The sequence below is a fragment of the Pongo pygmaeus genome, chromosome 1 (assembly GCF_028885625.2).
Source record: "Pongo pygmaeus isolate AG05252 chromosome 1, NHGRI_mPonPyg2-v2.0_pri, whole genome shotgun sequence".
Taxonomy (NCBI): Eukaryota; Metazoa; Chordata; class Mammalia; order Primates; family Hominidae; genus Pongo; species Pongo pygmaeus.
This window is the reverse complement of record NC_072373.2, coordinates 189,595,734-189,615,780: the sequence shown is the minus strand read 5'-3', so window position 1 is coordinate 189,615,780 and position 20,047 is coordinate 189,595,734. Positions and strand designations below refer to the sequence as shown.

General features: G+C 41.2%; 1 protein-coding gene and 1 pseudogene across 24 annotated transcripts in view; both read right to left on the bottom strand.

Annotated features, from left to right (window-relative positions):
• SCMH1 (Scm polycomb group protein homolog 1) overlaps window positions 1-20,047 on the bottom strand; it is a 242,035-nt gene that overhangs the window by 57,361 nt on the left and 164,627 nt on the right. The gene's annotated exons all lie outside the window — the stretch shown is intronic.
• On the bottom strand, window positions 6,796-16,319 carry LOC129012852 (tricarboxylate transport protein, mitochondrial-like; annotated as a pseudogene).

The following is a 20,047-nucleotide window of genomic DNA, read 5'->3' as shown; positions in this document are numbered from 1 at the left end:
ATAGGAATGCTTTTACACTGTTGGTGGGACTGTAAACTAGTTCAACCATGGTGGAAGTCAGTGTGCTGATTCCTCAGGGATCTAGAACTAGAAATACCATTTGACCCAGCCATCCCATTACTAGGTATATATCCAAAGGACTATAAATCATGCTGCTATAAAGACACATGCACACGTCTGTTTATTGCGGCACTATTCACAATAGCAAAGACTTGGAACCAACCCAAATGTCCAACAATGATAGACTGGATTAAGAAAATGTGGCACATATACACCATGGAATACTATGCAGCCATAAAAAATGATGAGTTCATGTCCTTTGTAGGGACATGGATGAAATTGGAAATCATCATTCTCAGTAAACTATCACCAGAACAAAAAACCAAACACTGCATGTTCTCACTCATAGGTGGGAATTGAACAATGAGAACACATGGACACAGGAAGGGGAACATCACACTCTGGGGACTGTTGTGGGGTGGGGGGCGGGGAGAGGGATAGCTTTAGGAGATATACCTAATGCTAAATGACGAGTTAATGGGTGCAGCACACCAGCATGGCACATGTATACATATGTAACTAACCTGCACATTGTGCACATGTACCCTAAAACTTAAAGGATAATAATAATAAAATAAAATAAAATAAAATGAAATAAAATAAAATAAAATAAGAAAATGAAAAAAATCCAGGAAGTGGGAAAAGATACACAAAACACATACATCAGAAAAATAATATCCAGAATATATAAAGAATGCCCAAAAATCAATAATGAAGACTGGGCAATTTAAAAAATGGTAAGACTTTATGAAGCACTTCACAAAAAGGAATATAATGGCCAATAAGCATACAAAAAGTTGTTGAATACTATTAATAATACAGAAATGCAAATTAAAACTATGGACACTATATCCCCACTAAAACTGCTAAAATTTAAAGGACTGACAATATTGGTAAGGATGTGAAGCAACTAGAATTCAATATTGCTGGTGGGAATGTAAACCATTTTGACAAATTGCTTAGCTGTATATCCTATGACCCAACAATTCCACATCTCAGTATATACCCAAGAAAAGTGAGTGATATGACCACCAAAAGCCATGTGCTAGAATATTCACCCTTGCATTTTTCACAAGAGGCAAAACTGGAAACAACCTAAAGGCCCAACAGATTTTAAAAATTTGGTATATTCATAAAGGAGAATATTACAGAGAAATTAAAAAGAACAATTATTATTGTATGCAGCAACATGAATCTCACAGAAATAATGTTAGACAAAAGAAGCCAGAGTATGTATTTTATAATTCTCTTTATATGAAGTTTGAAAACAGAAAAACTAATCTGTAGTGATAGTTTGAGGGGTTGGGCAGGTGGGGTTGGGCAGGTGGGGTTTCAACCAAAAGGGAGTGTAAGTGAGTCTTCTGGGGGTGTTGGAAATGAATCCAGCATCCTCTTATATCAATATAAAATAAACAAACAAAAAAGACAAAAGATAGTGATGAACTGAAATCTTAGAAGAGAGTAGTAGTATTGGAGAAATGAGAATTAGTTAAATTCAGAATACGTTGGAAGAAAGAGCTGACATGATTGGAATGTCAGTGAAAGAAAATTAGCAAAGACAAAACACAAAATTATAAAATCATATCCAATGAAATAGAGGAGGGCCGGGCATGGTGGCTCATATCTGTAATCCCAGTACTTTGGGAGGCAGGAGGATCACTTGAGGCCAGGAGTTCAAGACCAGCTTGGGCAACATAGCGAGATCCTGTCTCTAGAAAAAAATTTTTAAAAAAATTAGCCAGAAGTGATGGCATGCACCTGTGTTCCCAGTTACTCAGAAGGCTGAGGTGGGAAGATCACTTGAGCCCAGGAGTTCAAGGCTGCAGCGAGCTGTGATCACACCACTGCATTACAGCCTGGGCGACAGAGCGAGACCCTGTCTGTATAAAAAAAAAAAATTTTTTAAAGAAAGGGAGGAGTCATAGATGATCCAATATTATTGGCTTAAGCAATTTGGAGGAAAATGATGCCATTTACTGAGATGTAAAACACTGGGGAAGGGAACCAACAGTTCAGTTTTTAAACATGTTTCTTATGAGATACTTGTTAGATATGGTATTAGTCCATTTTCACACTGCTATAAAGACATACTTGAGACCTGGTAATTTATAAAGAGGTTTAATTGACTCACAGTTCCATAATTGACTCAATTCCACAGGGCTGGGGAGGTCTCAGGTAACTTACAATCATGGTGGAAGGGGAAGAAGCATGTCTTACATGGTGGCAGGTGGGAGAGAGAGTGGCGAGTGAAGGGGGAAGAGCCCCTTATAAAACCATCAGATCTTGTGAGAACTCACTATCACGAGACCGGCATGGGGGAACTGCCCCCATGATCTAATTGCCTCCTATCATGTCTCTCTCTTTTTTTAAATGGCTTTATGCAGTTACCTTTAATCAGTTAAAATAAAAGTGTATATTATCTTTTATTTACCTATGTGATGACTTTAATCAGTGCTCATTATTTCTTTGTGTGGATTCAAGCTACAATCTGGTGTCACTTTTCAGCCTAAAGAACTTCAGTATTAGGAAAGTCTGCTAGCAACACATGCTTTCAGTCTTTACCTGCAGTTGTCTTTATTTCACCTATATTTTGAGAGAGAATATGTTGGATATAAAATTCTCTGTTGACTTGTGTTTTTTGTTTTTTTCTTTTAATACTTTGAATGTCATCCCACTGCCTTCTGGTCTTTTTTGTTTCTGATCATAAGTAAGCCAGTAGTTATGTTGAGGATCTCATTTATATGATGAATCATTTTTCTCTTGCTGTTTTCAAGGTTTTCTCTTTGTTCTTGACTTCTGACAATTTGACTATAGGGTAGCTCTCTTTGAGACATGTTTAATAAATTTTTTTTTTTATTTCCATAGGCCATTGGGGAACAGGTGGTGTTTGGTTACATGAGTAAGTTCTTTAGTGGTGATTTATGATATTTTTGTGCAACCATCACCCGAGCTGTATACACTGCACTGTATTTGTACAGTCTTTTATCCCTCATCCCCTTCCCACCCTTTCCTCCTGAGTCTCCAAAGTCCATTCTGTCATTCTTATGCCTTTGCATCCTCATAGCTTAGCTCCCACTTATAAGTCAGAAATGATGTCTGGTTTTCCATTCCTGAGTTACTTCACTTAGAGTAATAGTCTCCAATCTCATCCAGGTCACTGCAAATGCCATTAATTAATTCCATTTTATAGCTGAGTAGTATTCCATCATATATATATATATATATATATATATATATATATATATATATATCACAGTTTCTTTTTTTTTTTTTTTTAGACAGAGTCTCGCTCTGTCACCAGGCTGGAGTGCAGTGGCTCAATCTCGGCTCACGGCAACCTCCACCTCCTGGGTTCAAGTGATTCTCCTGCCTCAGCCTCCCAAGTAGCTGGGACTACAGACGCATGTCACCATGCCTGGCTAATTTTTTGTATTTTTAGTAGGTCTCACCACATTAGCCAGGATGGTCTTGATCTCCTGACCTCGTGATCCGCCTGTCTCAGCCTCCCAAAGTGCTGGGATTACAGGTGTGAGCCACCGCGCCCAGCCTTATATCACAGTTTCTTTATCCACTCATTGATTGATGGGCATTTGGGTTGGTTCCACGTTTTTGCAACTGTGAATTGTGCTGCTATAAACATGTGTGTGAAAGTATCTTTTTTGTATAATGACTTCTATTCCTCTGGGTAGATACCCAGTAGTGGGATTGCTGGATTAAATGGTAGTTCTACTGTTAGTTCTTTAATGAATCTCCACACTGTTTTCCATAGTGGTTATTCCCACCAGCAGTGTAGAAGTGTTCCCTGTTCACTGCATCCATGCCAACATCTACTATTTTTTGATTATTGCCATTCTTGCAGGAGTAAGGTGGTATTGCATTGTAGTTTTGATTTGCATTTCCCTGATTAGTGATGTTGAACATTTTTTCATATGTTTGTTGGCCATTGTATATCTTCTTTTGAGAACTGTTTATTTATGTCCTTAGCCCACTTTTTGATGGTATTGTTTGTTTTTTTCTTGTTGATCTGAGTTCATTGTAGATTTCGGATATTAGTCCTCTGTCAGATGTATAGATTGTGAAGATTTTTTCCCACTCTGTGGGTTGTCTGTTTACTCTGCTGACTGTTCCTTTTGCCATGCAAAAGCCCTCTAGTTTAAGAAGTCCCAGAGATTTATCTTTGTTTTTATTGCATTGGCTTTTGGGTTCTTAGTCATGAACTTCTTGCCTAATCCAATGTCTAGAAGGGTTTTTCCAATGTTATCTCCTAAAATTTTTATAGTTTCAGGTCTTAGATTTAAATCTTTAATCCATTTTGAGTTGATTTTTGTATAAGGTGATTTTGTATAAGGTGAGAGATGAGGATCTGGTTTCATTCTCCTACATGTGGCTAGCCAATTATCCCAGCACCACGTGTTGAAAAGGGTGTCCTTTCCCCACTTTACATTTTTGTTTGCTTTGTCAAAGATCAGTTGGCTGTCAGTATTTGGGTTTATTTCTGGGTTCCCTATTCTGTTCCACTGGTCTGTGTCCCTATTTTTATACCAGTATCATGCTGTTTTGGTGACTATGGCCTTATAGTATAGTTTGAAATCAGGTAATGTAATGCCTCCAGATTTGTTCTTTTTGCTTAGTCTTGCTTGGATATGTGGGCTCTTTTTTGGTTCCATATGAATTTTAGAATTGCTTTTTCTAATTCTGTGAAGAATGACTGTGGTATTTTGATGGGAATTGCATTGAATTTGTAGATTGCTTTTGGCAGTATGGTCATTTTCACAATATTGATTCTACCCATCCATGAGCATGGGGTGTGTTTCCATTTGTGTCATCAATGATTTCTTTCAGTAGTGTTTTGTAGTTTTCCTTGTAGAGGTCTTTCACCTCCTTGTTAGGCATATTCCTAAGTTTTTATTTTATTTTCTTATTTTATTATTTTATTTCATTTTGCAGCTATTATAAAAGGGGTTGAGTTCTTGATTTGATTCTCAACTTGGTTGCTGTTGGTGTACAGAAGAGCTACTGATTTGTGTACATTAATTTTGTATCTGGAAACTCTGCTGAATTCTTTTATCAGTTGTAGGAGCTTTCTGGAGGAGTTTTTAGGGTTTTTGAGGTAAACGATCCTACAGTCAGCAAACAGTGACAATTTGACTTCCTCTTTACCAATTTGAATGCTCTTTCTTTCTTTCTCTTGTCTGACTGCTCTGCCTAGAACTTCCAGTGCTATGAAGAGAAGTGGTGAGAGTGGGCATCCTTGACTTGTTCCAGTTATCAGTGGGAATGTTTTCAACCTTTCCCCATTCAGTATATGTTGGCTGTGGACTTCTCATAGATGGCTTTTATTACATACATCTCTTGTATGCCACTTTTGCTGGGAGTTTTAATCATAAAAAGATACTAGATTTTGTTGAATGCTTTTCCTGCATCTATTGAGATAATCATGTGATTTTTGTTTTTAATTCTGTTTATGTGGTACATCACATTTATTGACTCGCATATGTTAAACCATCCCTGCATTCCTGTTATGAAACCTGCTTGATCATGGTGGATTATCTTTTTGATATGTTGGATTTGGTTAGCTAGTGTTTTCTTAAGAATTTTAGCATTTATGTTCATCAGGGATACTGGTTGGTCTGTAGTTTTCTTTTTTGGTTATGTCCTTTCCTGGTTTTGGTATTAGGATGATATTGGCTTCACAGAATGAATTAGGGAGGGTTCCCTCTTTCTCTATCTTGTGGAGTAGTGTCAGTAGGATTGGTACCAATTCTGAATGTCTGGTAGAATTCTGCTGTGAATCCATCTGGTCCTGGACTTTTTTTGGTTGGTAATTTTTAAATTACCATTTCAATCTTGCTGCTTGTTATTGGTCTGTTCAGGGTATCTAATTCTTCCTGATTTAAGCTTGGAGGGTTGTATCTACCCAGGAACTTATCCATCTCTTCTAGGTTTTCTAGTTTATATGTAAAGGTGTTCATAGTAGCCTTGAATGATCTTTTGTATTTCTGTGGTATCAGTTGTAATATCTCCCATTTTGTTTCTTATTGAACTTATTTGGATTTTCTCTCTTTTTGCTAATGGTCTATCAATTTTATTTATCTTTTCAAAGAACCAGCTTTTTGTTTCATTTATTTATTTATTTTTTATGCAACAGGATCTGGTTTATTCTGCCTTGGCAGGGTGGTCCTGAGGTGGTGGATGCCACCCTGTCCCGGGCGGAGGGAGGCCCTGAGGGCCAGTTAAGGCCCATGGTGGGAGAAGTGGGGGGCTGCAGCTCCCGGAAGGCAGTGAAGCCAGGCCAAGGCCTGGAGGCAGCTATGGTATTCTGGGGCAGAGTGGAAGGCACTGGACTGGGACTGGGCCAGGGCTACAAGGCTGAGGACGTAGGCCACATGGGTACCCCCAGAGGTGGGGCACAGGGTCACATGACACAGAACATGAAACACAGGCACAGAGCTCACAGTAAGCACATGGACAAGTGGGCACAGGGTCACAGGCCAGATGCACACCTAGCCATGGCTGGGCCAGATACCGGGACACAGTGGTGGTGTCACACACAGACCACAGGGAGGACACAGCACTATGGAACACATTTGATGGCCACAACGCACAGACCAGGCCAGAGAGCTTGAGGGACGTGGGAAGGGGCCTTTTAGCACTACTGCACTGAAATCATGTGAGACATGGGTGGTAGGGCACTCTGGAGGTGCCTGGGGCGGTCTCTTTGAGGCCCCTCTAGGCTTAGTCTGTCTTCCACACTTTGCTGAGCAGCTTCACCACCTCATCATACATGATAAACACTATGGCCACATACAGGCCAACCCAGCCCAGGCAGGGACAGTGCCTTTGTAGAATGCCTTGAGCCCCTCCTTCCTCAGAATCTGCAAGCCGCAGTCTCATGTGTTCCAGTATTTGTGCACCTCCAGGCCCTACATCTGGGTCTTAATCATGTCCAGAGGAGTGTTTCCAAAGACACTGGCTGCACCTGCGATAGCTCCGAAGACCCCAGTGATCAGCAGGTTCATGGGCTTGTTGGGGTTGTCCTCTCAGTACCAGTTGCACAGGGAGGTCATGACAAAGCAGCAGATAGCCTGGTTCGAGCCCTGCTTCAGCATGGTGGCCGTGAGGTCCTGGTACGTTCCCTTCAGCCCTTATTCCCGCACAATCTCCCTAACCCCATGGGAGAATCCTGTTTACTTGGGGTTCGGGGAGGTCTGGTCGTGGTTGAACTTCACCTTGATGGTCTTCATGGGGCACACGACCACCACGGCACTGGCCATGCTGGCTCCTGGGCCACACAGCAGCTCGTGCCTGCTGTCCAGCTGTCTCTGGGCATCCTGCATGTGGTTGCTGAGGAACTCGAACATTCCAAACCTGATGGCTGCCTTGGGGATGGAGCCGTAGAGGAGGGAGCTGAGGCCGTGGTATAGGCCCAGGATGCCATGGCTGTGGACCGTCTGTTGCACGCAGTCCCCAGTGCCCCGGTACCGTGGCAGGTGCAAGTGCTCATCCAGATGCAGCTGCGTCTTCATGTACTTGGTGGGGAAGGTGATGCAGATGTTGATGCCACCCGCCAGGCCACCTGCCAGGATTGCCTTCCCCGGGTGTGTCAGTTTGGCCTTCCCGGATGTGGGCTCAGCGGCCACCAGAGCATGCAGGGTGTGGCCATGGCAGGTGGGAGGTGGGGACTCATTTATCTTTTGTATAGTTTATTTTGTTTCAATTTCATTAGTTCTGCTCTGATCTTGGTTATTTCCTTTCTTCTGCTAGGTTTGGGTTTGGTTTGTTCTTGTTTCTCTAGTTCCTTGAGGTATGACCTTAGATTGTCTGTGCTCTTTCAGACTTTTTGATGTAGGCATTTAGGGCTATGAACTTTCCTCTTAGCATCGCCTTCGCTGTGTCCCAGAGGTTTTGACAGGTTGTGTCACTACTGTCATTCAGTTTGAAGAATTATTTAATGTTCATCTTGATTTCATTTTTAACCCAATGATCATTCAGGAGCAGGTTATTGAATTTCCATGTATTTGAGCGGTTTTGAAGGTTCCTTTTGGAATTGATTTCCTGTTTTATTTAACTGTGGTCTGAAAGAGTGCTTGATACAATTTCAATTTTCTTAAATTTATTGAGGCTCGTTTTGTGGCCTCCCATATGTTGTATCTTGGAGAAAGTTCCATGTGCTGTATTCTGCGGCTACTGGATGGAATGTTCTGTATATATTTGTTAAGTCCATTTGTTCCAGAGTATAGTTTAAATCCATTGTTTCTTTCTTGACTTTCTGTCTTGATGCCCCATCAGTGGAGTACTGAAGTCCCCCACTATTACCGTGCTGCTGTCTATCTTATTTCTTAGGTCTATTAGTGTATTAGTCCGTTTTCACGCTGCTGATAAAGATATACCCAAGACTGAGAAGAAAAACAGGTTTAATTGGACTTACAGTTCCACATGGCTGGGGAGGCCTCAGAATGATGGTGGGAGGTGAAAGGCACTTCTTACATCGTGGCAGCAAGAGAAAATGAGGATGATGCAAAAGTGAAAACCCCTGATAAAACCATTAGATCTTGTGAGACTTATTCACTACCATAAGAACAGTATGGGGGAAACTGCCCCCATGATTTAAATTATCTCCCACCGGGCCTCTCCCACCATACATGGGAATTATGGGAGTACAAGTCAAGATGAGATTTGGGTGGGGACACAGATCCAAACTATATCATCCTACCCTGGCCCCTCCAAATCTCATGTCCTCACATTTCAAAACCAATCATGCCTTCTCAACAATCCCCCAAAGGCTTAACTCATTTCAGCATTAACCCAAAAGTCCACAGTCCAAAGTCTCATTTGAGACGAGGCAAGTCCGTTCCACCTATGAGCCTATAAAATCAAAAGCAAGCTAGTTACTTCCTAGATACAATGGGGTATAGGTATTGGATAAATATAGCCATTCCAAATGGGAGAAATTGGCCAAAACAAAGGGGTTATGGGGCCAATGCAAGTCCGAAATCCAGTAGGGCAGTCAAATTTTAAAGCTCCAAAATGATCTCCTTTGACTCCCAGTCTCACATCCAGGTCATGCTGATGCAAAAGGTGGGTTCCCATGGTTCTGGGCAGCTCCACCCCTGTGGCTTTGCAGGGTACAGCCTCCCTCCCAGCTGCTTTCATGGGCTGGCATTGAGTGTCTGTGTCTTTTCCAGGCAAACGGTGCAAGCTGTTGGTGGATCTACCATTCTGGGGTCTGGAGGACAGTGGCCCTCTTCTCACAGCTCCACTAGGCGGTGCCCCAGTAGGGACTCTGTGTGGGGGCTCCGACCCCACATTTCCCTTCTTCACTGCCCTAGCAGAAGTTCTCTATGAGCGCCCCGCCCCTGCGGCAAACTTCTGTGTGGGCATTCAGGTGTTTCCGTACATCTTCTGAAATCTAGGTGGAGGTTCCCATACCCCAATTCTTGACTTCTGTGCACTTGCAGTCTCCACACCATGTGGAAGCTGCCAAAGCTTGGGGCTTGCACCTCTGAAGCCACGGCCTGAGCTCTACATTGGCTCCTTTCAGCCATGGCTGGAGCAGCTGACACAGGGCACCAAGTCCCTAGGCTGCACACAGCATGGGGACCCTGGGCTTGGGCCAGGAAACCATTTTCTCCTAGGCCTCCCGGCCTGCGATGGGAGGGGCTGTTTTGAAGACCTCTGACATGGCCTGGAGACATTTTCCCCATTGTCTTGGGGATTAACATTCAGCTTCTCGTTACTTATGCAAATTTCTGCAGCAGGCTTGAATTTCTCCTCAGAATATGGGTTTTTCTTTTCTATCACATTGTCAAGCTGCAAATTTTCCAAACTTCTATGCTCTGCTTCCTTTATAAAGTGGAAGGCCTTTAACAGCACCCAAGTCACCTTTTTTTTTTTTTTTTTTTTTTTTTTTGAGACAGAGTCTCGCTCTGTCGCCCAGGCTGGAGTGCAGTGGTGTGATCCTGGATCACTGCAACCTCTGCCTCCTGGGTTCAAGTGATTCTCCTGCCTCAGCCTCCCAAGTAGCTGGGACTACAGGCACCCGCCACCACACCCCGCTAATTTTTGTATTTTTAGTAGAGATGGGGTTTCACCATATTGGCCAGGCTGGTCTCAAACCCCTGACCTTGTGGTCCGCCCATCTCAGCCTCCCAAAGTGCTGGGATTACAGGCGTGAGCCACCGCGCCTGGCCTCCAGGTCACCTCTTGGAATGCTTTGCTGCTTAGAAATTTTTCCACTAGATACTCTAAATCATCTCTCTCAAGTTCAAAGTTCCACAAATCTCTAGGGCAGGGGCAAATTGCTGCCAGTCTCTTTGCTAAAACATAACAAGAGTCACCTTTGCTCCAGTTCCCAACAAGTTCCTCAACTTTATGTGAGACCACCTCAGCCTGGACCTTATTGTCCGTATTACTATCAGGCTTTTGGTCAAAGCCATTTAACAAGTTTCTAGGAAGTTCCAAAATTCCCCACATTTTCCTGTCTTCTTCTGAGCCCTCCAAACTGTTCCAACTGCTGCCTGTTACCCAGTTCCAAAGTTGCTTCCATATTTTTGGGTATCTTTTCAGCAGCACTCCACACTACCGGTACCAATTTACTATATTAGTCTATCTTCACAGTGGTGATAAAGACATACCTGAGACTGGGAAGAAAAAGAGGTTCAACTGCACTTACAGTTCTACATGGCTGAGGAGGCCTCAGAATCATGGTGGGAGGTGAAAGGCACTTCTTACATGGCAGCAGCAAGAGAAAGTGAGGAAGATGCAAAAGCGGAAACCCTTGCAACTTCTGAACTCTTGGGCTCAAGCAATGCTCCTGCCTCAGCCTCCCAAGTAGCAGGGACTACGAGTGTGTGCCACTACACCTAGCTAATTAAAATTTTTTTTTTTTTTTTTTTCAGAGATGGGGTCTTGCTTTGTTGCCCAGCCTGGTCTTAAATTCCTGGATTCAAGCAATCCTCCTGCCTCAGCCTCCCAAAGTGTTGGGATTACAAGCATGAGCCACCATGCCCAGCTGGGAATACCATATCAGTTATGTCGCACCTCTGTCAAAAATCAATAATCCTGAATCAGACAAACCAAAATTCAGGCACATTTAATATAACAACTGGCCTGGTATGCTTCAAAAGTGTCAATATCATGAAAAATAAAAAAGAGGAACTTTCCAGATTCAGAAGACTAAAATAACACAACTAATGCAACATATAATCTGTATTGGAGTCTGAAGTTAAAAAAAAATTACTTTGAAATTAGAATAATTGGCAAAATCCGAATACTATTAGGTAATATGTGATGTCCAAGTGTTTATTTGAGTTCAAAAAGACTCTCACACATTATCTAATAAATCTGAAGATGTATACACCCTATGACTTAGCAGGTCCAATCTTAGGTATAAACTCCAAAGAAATTCTTGCACGTGTACACCAGAATATGTGTAAAAGAATGCTCATAGCAATGTTATTTGTAGTAACTGGAAACTTGAAATGACCCAAATGTTCACTGTTGATAAAACAGATTTTTAATGGCTGGGCGTGGTGGCTCACGTCTGTAATCCCAGCACTTTGGGAGGCCGAGGTGGGTCAATCACCTGAGGCCAGGAGTTCGAGACCTACCTGACCAATATAGTGAAACCCCATCTCTACTAAAAATACAAAAATTAGCCGGGAGCAGTGGCAGGCGCCTATAGTCCTAGCTACTTGGGAGGCTGAGACAAGAGAATTGCTTGAAACCGGGAGGTGGAAGTTGCAGTGAGCTGAGGTCACATCACTGCACTCCAGCCTGGGTGACAGAGCAAGACTCCGTCTCAAAAAAACAAAAGATTTTTAAAATGTTATATAGTAACCTGCTCTCAGAGTGTGTTCTGGGTACTCCTGGGGGTCCTCAAAGTCCTTCTCAGGGTCTGTAAGGTAAAAAATATACTCATAATGATACTAGAACATTGTTTGCCTTTTCCACATTCATTCTCTCATAGTGGAGTTTTCCAGAAGCTACATGTAATGGCATCACTCTAACAAATAATGGAATGTACGCTTGTATATTATTTTTTTTACTTGAAATATATTTATTCATTACTAATTTTTTTTTTTTAACAAAAAAGTTTTTTGCATACTTTTGAGACAGGGTCTTGCTCTGTCACCCAGGCTGGAGTGTAGTGGTGTGATCACAGCTCATTGCAGCCTCAACCTCCTGGGCTCAAGTGAACCTCCTGACTCAGCATCCCAAGTAGCTGGGACTACAGTTGCATGCCACCATGCCTGGCTAATTTACAGGGTCTCACTATGTTGTTCAGGCTGGTCTCAAACTCCTGGCCTCAAGTGATCCTCCCACCTCGGTCTCCCAAAGTGTGAGGATTATAGGCATGAGACACCTCACCCAGCCTGTACACTTTGCTGGTATATAAACATTCATATATTTAATGCATACAATTTGACGAGTTTGGACATATGCAAAGTGTTCCACTGTGGGTTTTTTTTTTTTTTTTTTTTTTTTGTGTGTGTGTGTGTGGTAAGAATGCTTCACAGGACATCTACTCTCTTGACAACAATTTACATGGACAATATCATATTGTTAACTATAGGCACTATGTTGTACAGCAGATCTCTAGAACTTATTCATCTTGCATAACTGAAACTTTATACCCATTGAGTAAAAACTTCCTATCCACCCCACCTCCTCTCACAGCAACCACCATTCTATTCTCTGCTTTTGACCATTTTAGATACCTCAAGTAAGTGGAATCATGCAGTGTTTGTTTTGTGACTGGCTTATTTCACTTATCATCCAGGTTCATCCATGTTGTCACAAATGGTAGCATTTCTTTCTTTAATAAGGCTAAGTAACATTCCATTGTATATATATGCCACATTTTCTTAATCTATTCATCTGACAATGGATATTTGGATGGTTTCCATGGAATGAATGCTTGTATATTCCTGCTCTAAAAAGTTCTAAATTTTTGTTTTTGAGTGGGGGGTCTTGTTCTGTTGGCCAGGCTAGAGTGCAGTAGCATTATCATAGCTCAGCGAGCCCTTGACCTCCTGGGCTCAAGTGATCCTCCTGCATCAGCCTCTCAAATAGTTGGACTACAAGCATGTATCACCATTCTTGGCTGATTTTCAGTTTTTTTTGAGAGATGGGGTCTTGCTATGTTGCCCAGGGTGGTCTTAAACTCCTGGCCTCAAGTGATCCTCCCAACTTGGCCTCCCAAAGTGCTGCAATTACAGGTATGAACCACTATGCCTGACTCTAAGTTTTAATTTCCAATATGGTGATATATATATATATATATATATAGAAAACCCACATAAATAAAAGCTCTTTGAAGTCTTTAAGGATATAAAAGCTTCCTGAGACTAGAAGGTTTGAGAACCACTGACCTACAATTATAATCACTTCCTTGTCCTTCTCTTTTTCCAACAACACACTTGCCTAGAAAAAACCCCAATCCTTGTTAAATTCAACTCTTTACCTATTCCACACCCAAGCCTAAGATGCTGATTGGTTTTACTTTAAGTTATTATAAACCCCAAGACTGCCCATATTTCTCTAGTAACATACCACGGATCTAAGCTGGGTAGGGAGATAAGTGATTCACTTTGGAATTCCTGCCATCACATGACAAGGCACTAAATTCTAACCCAGTCCACATATGTAGAATAAAAAAGGAAACAGACATAAGGGAAGAACAGAACAGTGCTTTACTTGGGTCTTTCAATAGTCAGAAAATATTTTTTCTTCTCTTTTTCCTTAAGGCTAGACATAAAAGTCCATGGTGCCAACTGGTGAAGAGGTTGCCTTCTCTGGCTTGAAAGATCTGGACAGAAGAAACCAACCAATTATATTGAACAGTTCTAAAAAATCAGCTTACAAAGGTCATGTGTGAGTAGCTAGCACTGAGATTAGACTTCATGCTAATTTAAAAGCTGCTTAATAAATGGATTTTCTTAAGCTATCCTGAGGGTCTCCAGGATTTGGAAGTTCTTTTTATCAGGAAGCCCTGCCCTGACACAATCTAATCTAATTATCCTAGTTGAAAAAAAAAAATTGGGGTGATGTCAGAAGACTAGGGATCTAATTTTAATTCAGACTCTTATGATGTGACCCTGAGTTTGTTATTTAAACACAATCTTTTCTTATTTTTCCAAATGCAAATAACTAATTTAATGACTGCCTTACTTAAGAGAAAGATGAAGGATAGGAATATTGTCCAATACATTTGGATGCTACTAAGGTTGACAGAATTTGACCCTTAATCAATAAAAATACTTTAGACAAAATTCTTATACATCTGTGGTTTCATTTGGCCTTCAGGACAATCTTGTGAAGGGTGACATTTATCACATCCTTTGACAAATGAGGAAAGGGAGACTGAGAGAAGTAAAAGTGGTAGAGCCAGGCATGATTCTAGTCTTTGGAGTCTTCATTGTACACACTCTAGCAAATAGCCTAGGTGGAAGGAAGAAATCTTTCTGGATTGGCAGGAGCCCAGGAAGTGGCAATTTATGTGTTAATTAATTTGACTACATCAATTTAAGACTAAATAAATGCTAAGCATCAAGGTTTGCCAAGTGTCTAAAGTGAAAAAACCTCAACATGATTCTTGCCCTAGAGGAATACAATCTTGAGAAGGTTGGGGGTAGATCTTTGTAAAATCAGTCATAATTCAGTGGGTATGGACTGAGGTAGGAAAGGTACAAGATAAGCCTGGAACACCTTGGTCAGAAAGTAGTGGGATATTCAAGCAGCGATGAGGCTATGTCAAAAGGATGCAGAAGCCAATTTTAAGAAGCTTCTACTGTCCAAATCTTGGACAATTTGAGCAGAAAAATAATGACAGAAACAAATTATAACTCACTGAATAAAATAAGAATCCATTAGTCCATACTGATGTAACTGAATGAATAAACAGGGAAGAAGGGAAAGCTCTTGCTTACAGTAGAATTCCAATTAATGAACATGTAAGGAATGAAGACATTAGGAAATAATTTGTTAATAACTGATTCAGGCAAGCCTCATCAATGAATGCTGAAACTACTGGGTGAAAGTTTGATGAGAAACAGGACATTTATAGTTTCAAAGTTCTCCACAAGTTAACTAATGACAAAGAAAAAATTGTAACTCTACAGTGAAGACACCTGACAGACACAGCCTGAACCAAGTAATTAAGGTTACTATCTGCAATAATGAGACAAGTAGATATCATGTACCTCCAATATGATGCTTTGAGAAGAATGTTATAACCTGTACAACCTGAATCTAATAATAACGTAACATCAGACAAACCCAGATTGAGAGCTAATCTATAAACGGACAAATATTTATAAAGATATATTAAAGTTATCAAAGATAAGGAAAAACAGAAGAATGGTTTCAGATTAAAGGAGACTAAAGAGATATGATGATTAAATGCAACTTGTGATGCAGAATTTTCTTTTCCTAAAAGATATTATTGGGTCAATTGGCAAAATACGAGTAAGTTTCATAGATTAGCCCCTGGTAATATACCAATATTAATTTTCTGGTTTTAATAACTGTGTAAGATATATAGATTAGCTTTTCATATTATATTAATATTACTCTTTTGATTTTTTAAAATTATTACTTTTTAACTTGGGGTCTCACTATATTTTCCAGGCTGGTTTTTAACTCCTGGGCTCAAGTGATCCTCCTGCCTTGGCCTCTAAAAGTGCTAGGATTACAGGTGCGAGCTACCGCACCTGGCCCAATTTTCTGATTTTGAAAATAGTACTATGCCTGTAAGAGAAGGCCCTGGTTTTTAGAAATATATACTAAAGTTGGCCGGCCATGGTGGCTTACGTCTGTAATCCCAGCACTTAGGGAGGCTGAGGTGGGTGGATTACCTGAGGTCAGGAGTTTGAGACCAGCCTGACCAACATGGCAAAACCCCGTCTCTACTAAAAATACAAAAAATTAGCTGGGCGTGGTGGCAGGCTCCTGTAATCCCAGCTACTTGGGAGGCTGAGGCAGGAGAATCGCTTGAACCCAGGAGGTGGAGGTTGCAGTGAGGTGAGATCATGCCATTGCACCCCAGCCTGGGCAACAATAATGAAATTCCATCTCAACAACAACAACAAAAAGAAAAATGAAAAAAGAAATACTAAAGTCTTTAGCAGTAAAGGGATATTATGTAAAAAAAAAAAAAAATGCAAATTGTGTGTGTGTGTGTGTTTTTTTTTTTGGAGACAGGGTCTGGCTCTGTTGCGTAGGCTGGAGTACAGCGGCACAATCTCAGCTTGCTGCAACCTCTGCCTCCTGGGCTCAAGCAATCCTCCTACCTCAGCCTCCCAAGTAGTTGGGACTACAGGTGCATGCCATCATGCCTGGCTAATTTTTGCATTTTTTGTAGAGATGAGGTTTCACCCTGTTTCTCAGGCTGGTTCTGAACTCCTGAGCTCAAGTGATCTGCCTGCCTTGGCCTCCCAAAGTGCTGGGATCACAGGTGGTGAGCCACGATGCCCGGCCAGGGAATTCTTTATATTACTGTTGCAACTTTTCTGTAAAGCTGAAATTATGTCAAAATAAAAACTTTTAAAAAAGATTCACTGGGCATAGTGCCCAAATGTGTATATATACAGGGTTATAAGAACCCAGAGGAGGGAATGACTAACTCTGCAAGGGAAGGAGAAGGGATAAGGGAGATAGGCAAGTGGGACTTGTCAGGGAAGATTTCAGAGTAAGTGGCATTTTAACTAATCTTTGAAGAATAAAGAGGCTTTTCATTAGGAAAGGACAAGGTAGAGGGTAGGTAATGGTACTTTAGACAGAGGAGACAGCATGGAGAGAGGCATGGAGTTGTAAAAAGTATGGTTATATGAGGACCTGTGGATAGTGTTGGGTGGTTTCAGTCCATAAGAAGGAGAAGCAAGCAGGGTTAGAAAGAAATGCCATAGCTAGCTTGAGAAGAGTCCACATGATATTTAAGGAATTTTTTTTAGCTCTAACACACAAAGACTGCCAGGATACACAAGGTAGATACTATGGCCCTATAGATGGAAAAGGTAATGGTGAGGTCCATTGTAAAGGCAAAGCACATCTAAGGCAGGATAGTAGCACAGAAAGATGTGTAGAACTGGTATCCCACCCCTGACAAATTTCTTCTGATTTGTGCATTTATGTATATATCCAATCCTTATTGCCTCGGCCATATAGTGACGAATAAGGCCACTAAAAGGCAGATATCAACTGTTAAGACCAAGAATGGAGGGAGAAGATAGTTTGCACATAGGTGCCCCCCATGATGGAGTTAATTTTGCTGAAAAGGAACTGACATTTATTGGGCACCTTCTATGAAAGAAGTGTCATACTACGTGCAATGGCAGTATGGATAATCATCACTGCCACTAGAATGTACTAGGTTGCATAAAAAGCAGTTTATAGTGGCAGCTAAGACAATAGTTTAAGTCATGCCTATGAAGCATGTATTATCTCTATTTAAGAGATGAGGAAATGGAAATTTGAGTAAGTTGACCACAGTCACATAAGTAAAGAGGCAGGGCTGGAATATGAATCTAGGATGTCTTACTCCAAAGTCTTTGCTCTTTCTGTCATACCATACAGCTTTTCTCTTACTAACTCAAGATTCATTCATTCACTCATTTGTTCACTCATTCACCCAACAATCATTCTGTACTGAGAATATATTATGTGGTAGGTCCTACTGCATACACTAGAGTTCAATATTAATTTTCAGTGGCAAATACAAGTTTCTGCTGGGCTGGGGCTGGCTTGGTAAGCAGGAATCAGGCATGTGAGGATGTAGGGCAGAGTATTCCAGGCAGAGGAAATAGCAGGTATAAAGGCCTTAAGGAAATAATGAACTTGACTTGTTTAAGAAAGAGAAAGCCAGAGAGACTGCATCTGGGTAAATAAAGGAATCAGACAGAATCAGAAAAGTAGATGTCAGATTATGCAGGGCCTTCCGGGTCATGGTAAAGAAATGCTCTAATTACTATTGAAAAATATCAGCCTAGATGCTCTGTGGATGAAGAATGGATAATAGAAAGGTAAGAATGGAAGCAGAGACATCAGTTAGAAGGCTAACTGTAGAAGTCCATCCAAGAGATGATGGTGGGCTGAGATTAAAGTGATGATAGCCATGAGGGTACAAAGAAGTAGATGAATACGAGGCATATTTTATAAGCAGAGCTGATGGCACTGCTAACCTAGATGAAAGAGAGGGAGGGAAAAAGCAATTCAGGGTGAATTTTAAGTTTTTGGTCATTACTATGACAGGGAAAATGACAAGAACTATAGGTTTTGGAGGAGGCAGTTTAGGAATCAAGAAGCTATTTTGGCTATCTTATATTCTAAATGACCTTTAGATATCTAGAGATGACAAGTAGGTAGTCAAATAAATGAGTCCAGAGTTCCACAGAAAGTTGAAGGATAGAGATATAATCCTGGTAGTCATTAGCATGTAGACAGTATATAAAGACATAGCATCACACTAAACTCTGTGTACAGTAGAATAGGAGAAGGCCTGGGACTCAGCCCTGGAGCACTCCAACAAGTAGAGGCTGAGAAGTGGAGAATGCCAGCCAGAGGAGACAGAGGTAAGAATTGAAAATGTAGAAACTGTCATGATCTAGAAGCCAAGAGAAGGTGATGTTTTAAGAAGGAAATAGTGATCAGTTGTACTGAAAAGTTACTGAGAGGCTGAGCAAGATGAAGGCAGAAAAGTTCTGTCAACAGGAAAGTCAAATGTGTTCTTACTAAGAGCAGCTTCACTGGAACAGTGGGGGCTGAAGAATAACTCGAGAAAGCTGATAAAATAATAGAATGGAAGACAGAAACAGAAATAGTGACTACAGATGAATTATTTTTAGAAGTTTTACTGTGTGTAGTAGGAAGAATGGCCATTCCAAAGATGTCCACACCCTAATCTCTGGAACATATAAATATGTTACTTACATGGCAAAAGGGATTTTGCAGACGTAATTAAGGTTAAAACCTTTAATTAGGGAGATTAACATAGTCTGTCCAGGGGTGCCCAATCTAATCACATGAATTCTTACATGCAGAAAACATTCTCCAGCTGAGGCAGGAGAAATGAGGCAGAAAGGGAGACCAGAGAGATCTGAAGTGTGAGAAAGACTAGACCCATTGTTACTCACTTTGAAGATGAAGGGGGCCACAATCCAGGGAATGTGAAGGGCTCTAGAAGCTGATATGACCTCTGGCCAACAGTCAGCAAGGAAAGAGAGACCCCACTCCTACAATAGCATAGAATTGAATATTACCAACAATTTGAATGAACCTGAGGGCAGATTCTTCCCCACAGCCTCCAGGTAAGAATTCAGGCTGGCTAACACCTTGATTTTGGCCTTGTGAGACTGGAGCACAGAAACCAGTGATCCTATGCAGACTTCTGACCCACAGAACTATGAAATAATAAATTCGTGCTGTTTAAAGCCATCAAGTTTCTGGAAATTTGCTAAAACACCAATAGGAAATTAATATACTGTGAAACTTCAGAGACATGGGGCACTACCTGAAAGGGAGATGCAAAGTCAAGGGAGAGTTTTGAAAGATGGAAGATATGAGGGCATGTTTGTATGCTGATGAGAATGTTTCAGAAAGGAGGGTTTAGGGGTGAAACTAGTGATGAAGATAGAGAGGCAAGAGAAGATGCAATCAAGAGAACAAGTGGAAGCGCTGGCCTTTGATAGGAATAGGGACCGTTTGTCTATTGTAACAGCAGGACAGGTACCGTAAGTTGTGCCACGCCTCCCCATGGGGCTCTGGTGCAGTTCTGCAAAAGCCTGCCTTCAGGAAATCAATGGTGATTCCAGACCCTTCCCCTTGGATGTGTTCTGCTGGCCCCTTAAGTGCAATCTATTAACAGCCAAAGTCCTCTTTGGAAGATGGATGTGAAAGTGCACCTGACATTTCTTTAGGGCCATCTCTATAGTAAATTCAACATGAGTTGATGGCTAATGAATATGTTCTGGAGTCATACATAGTGCACAAT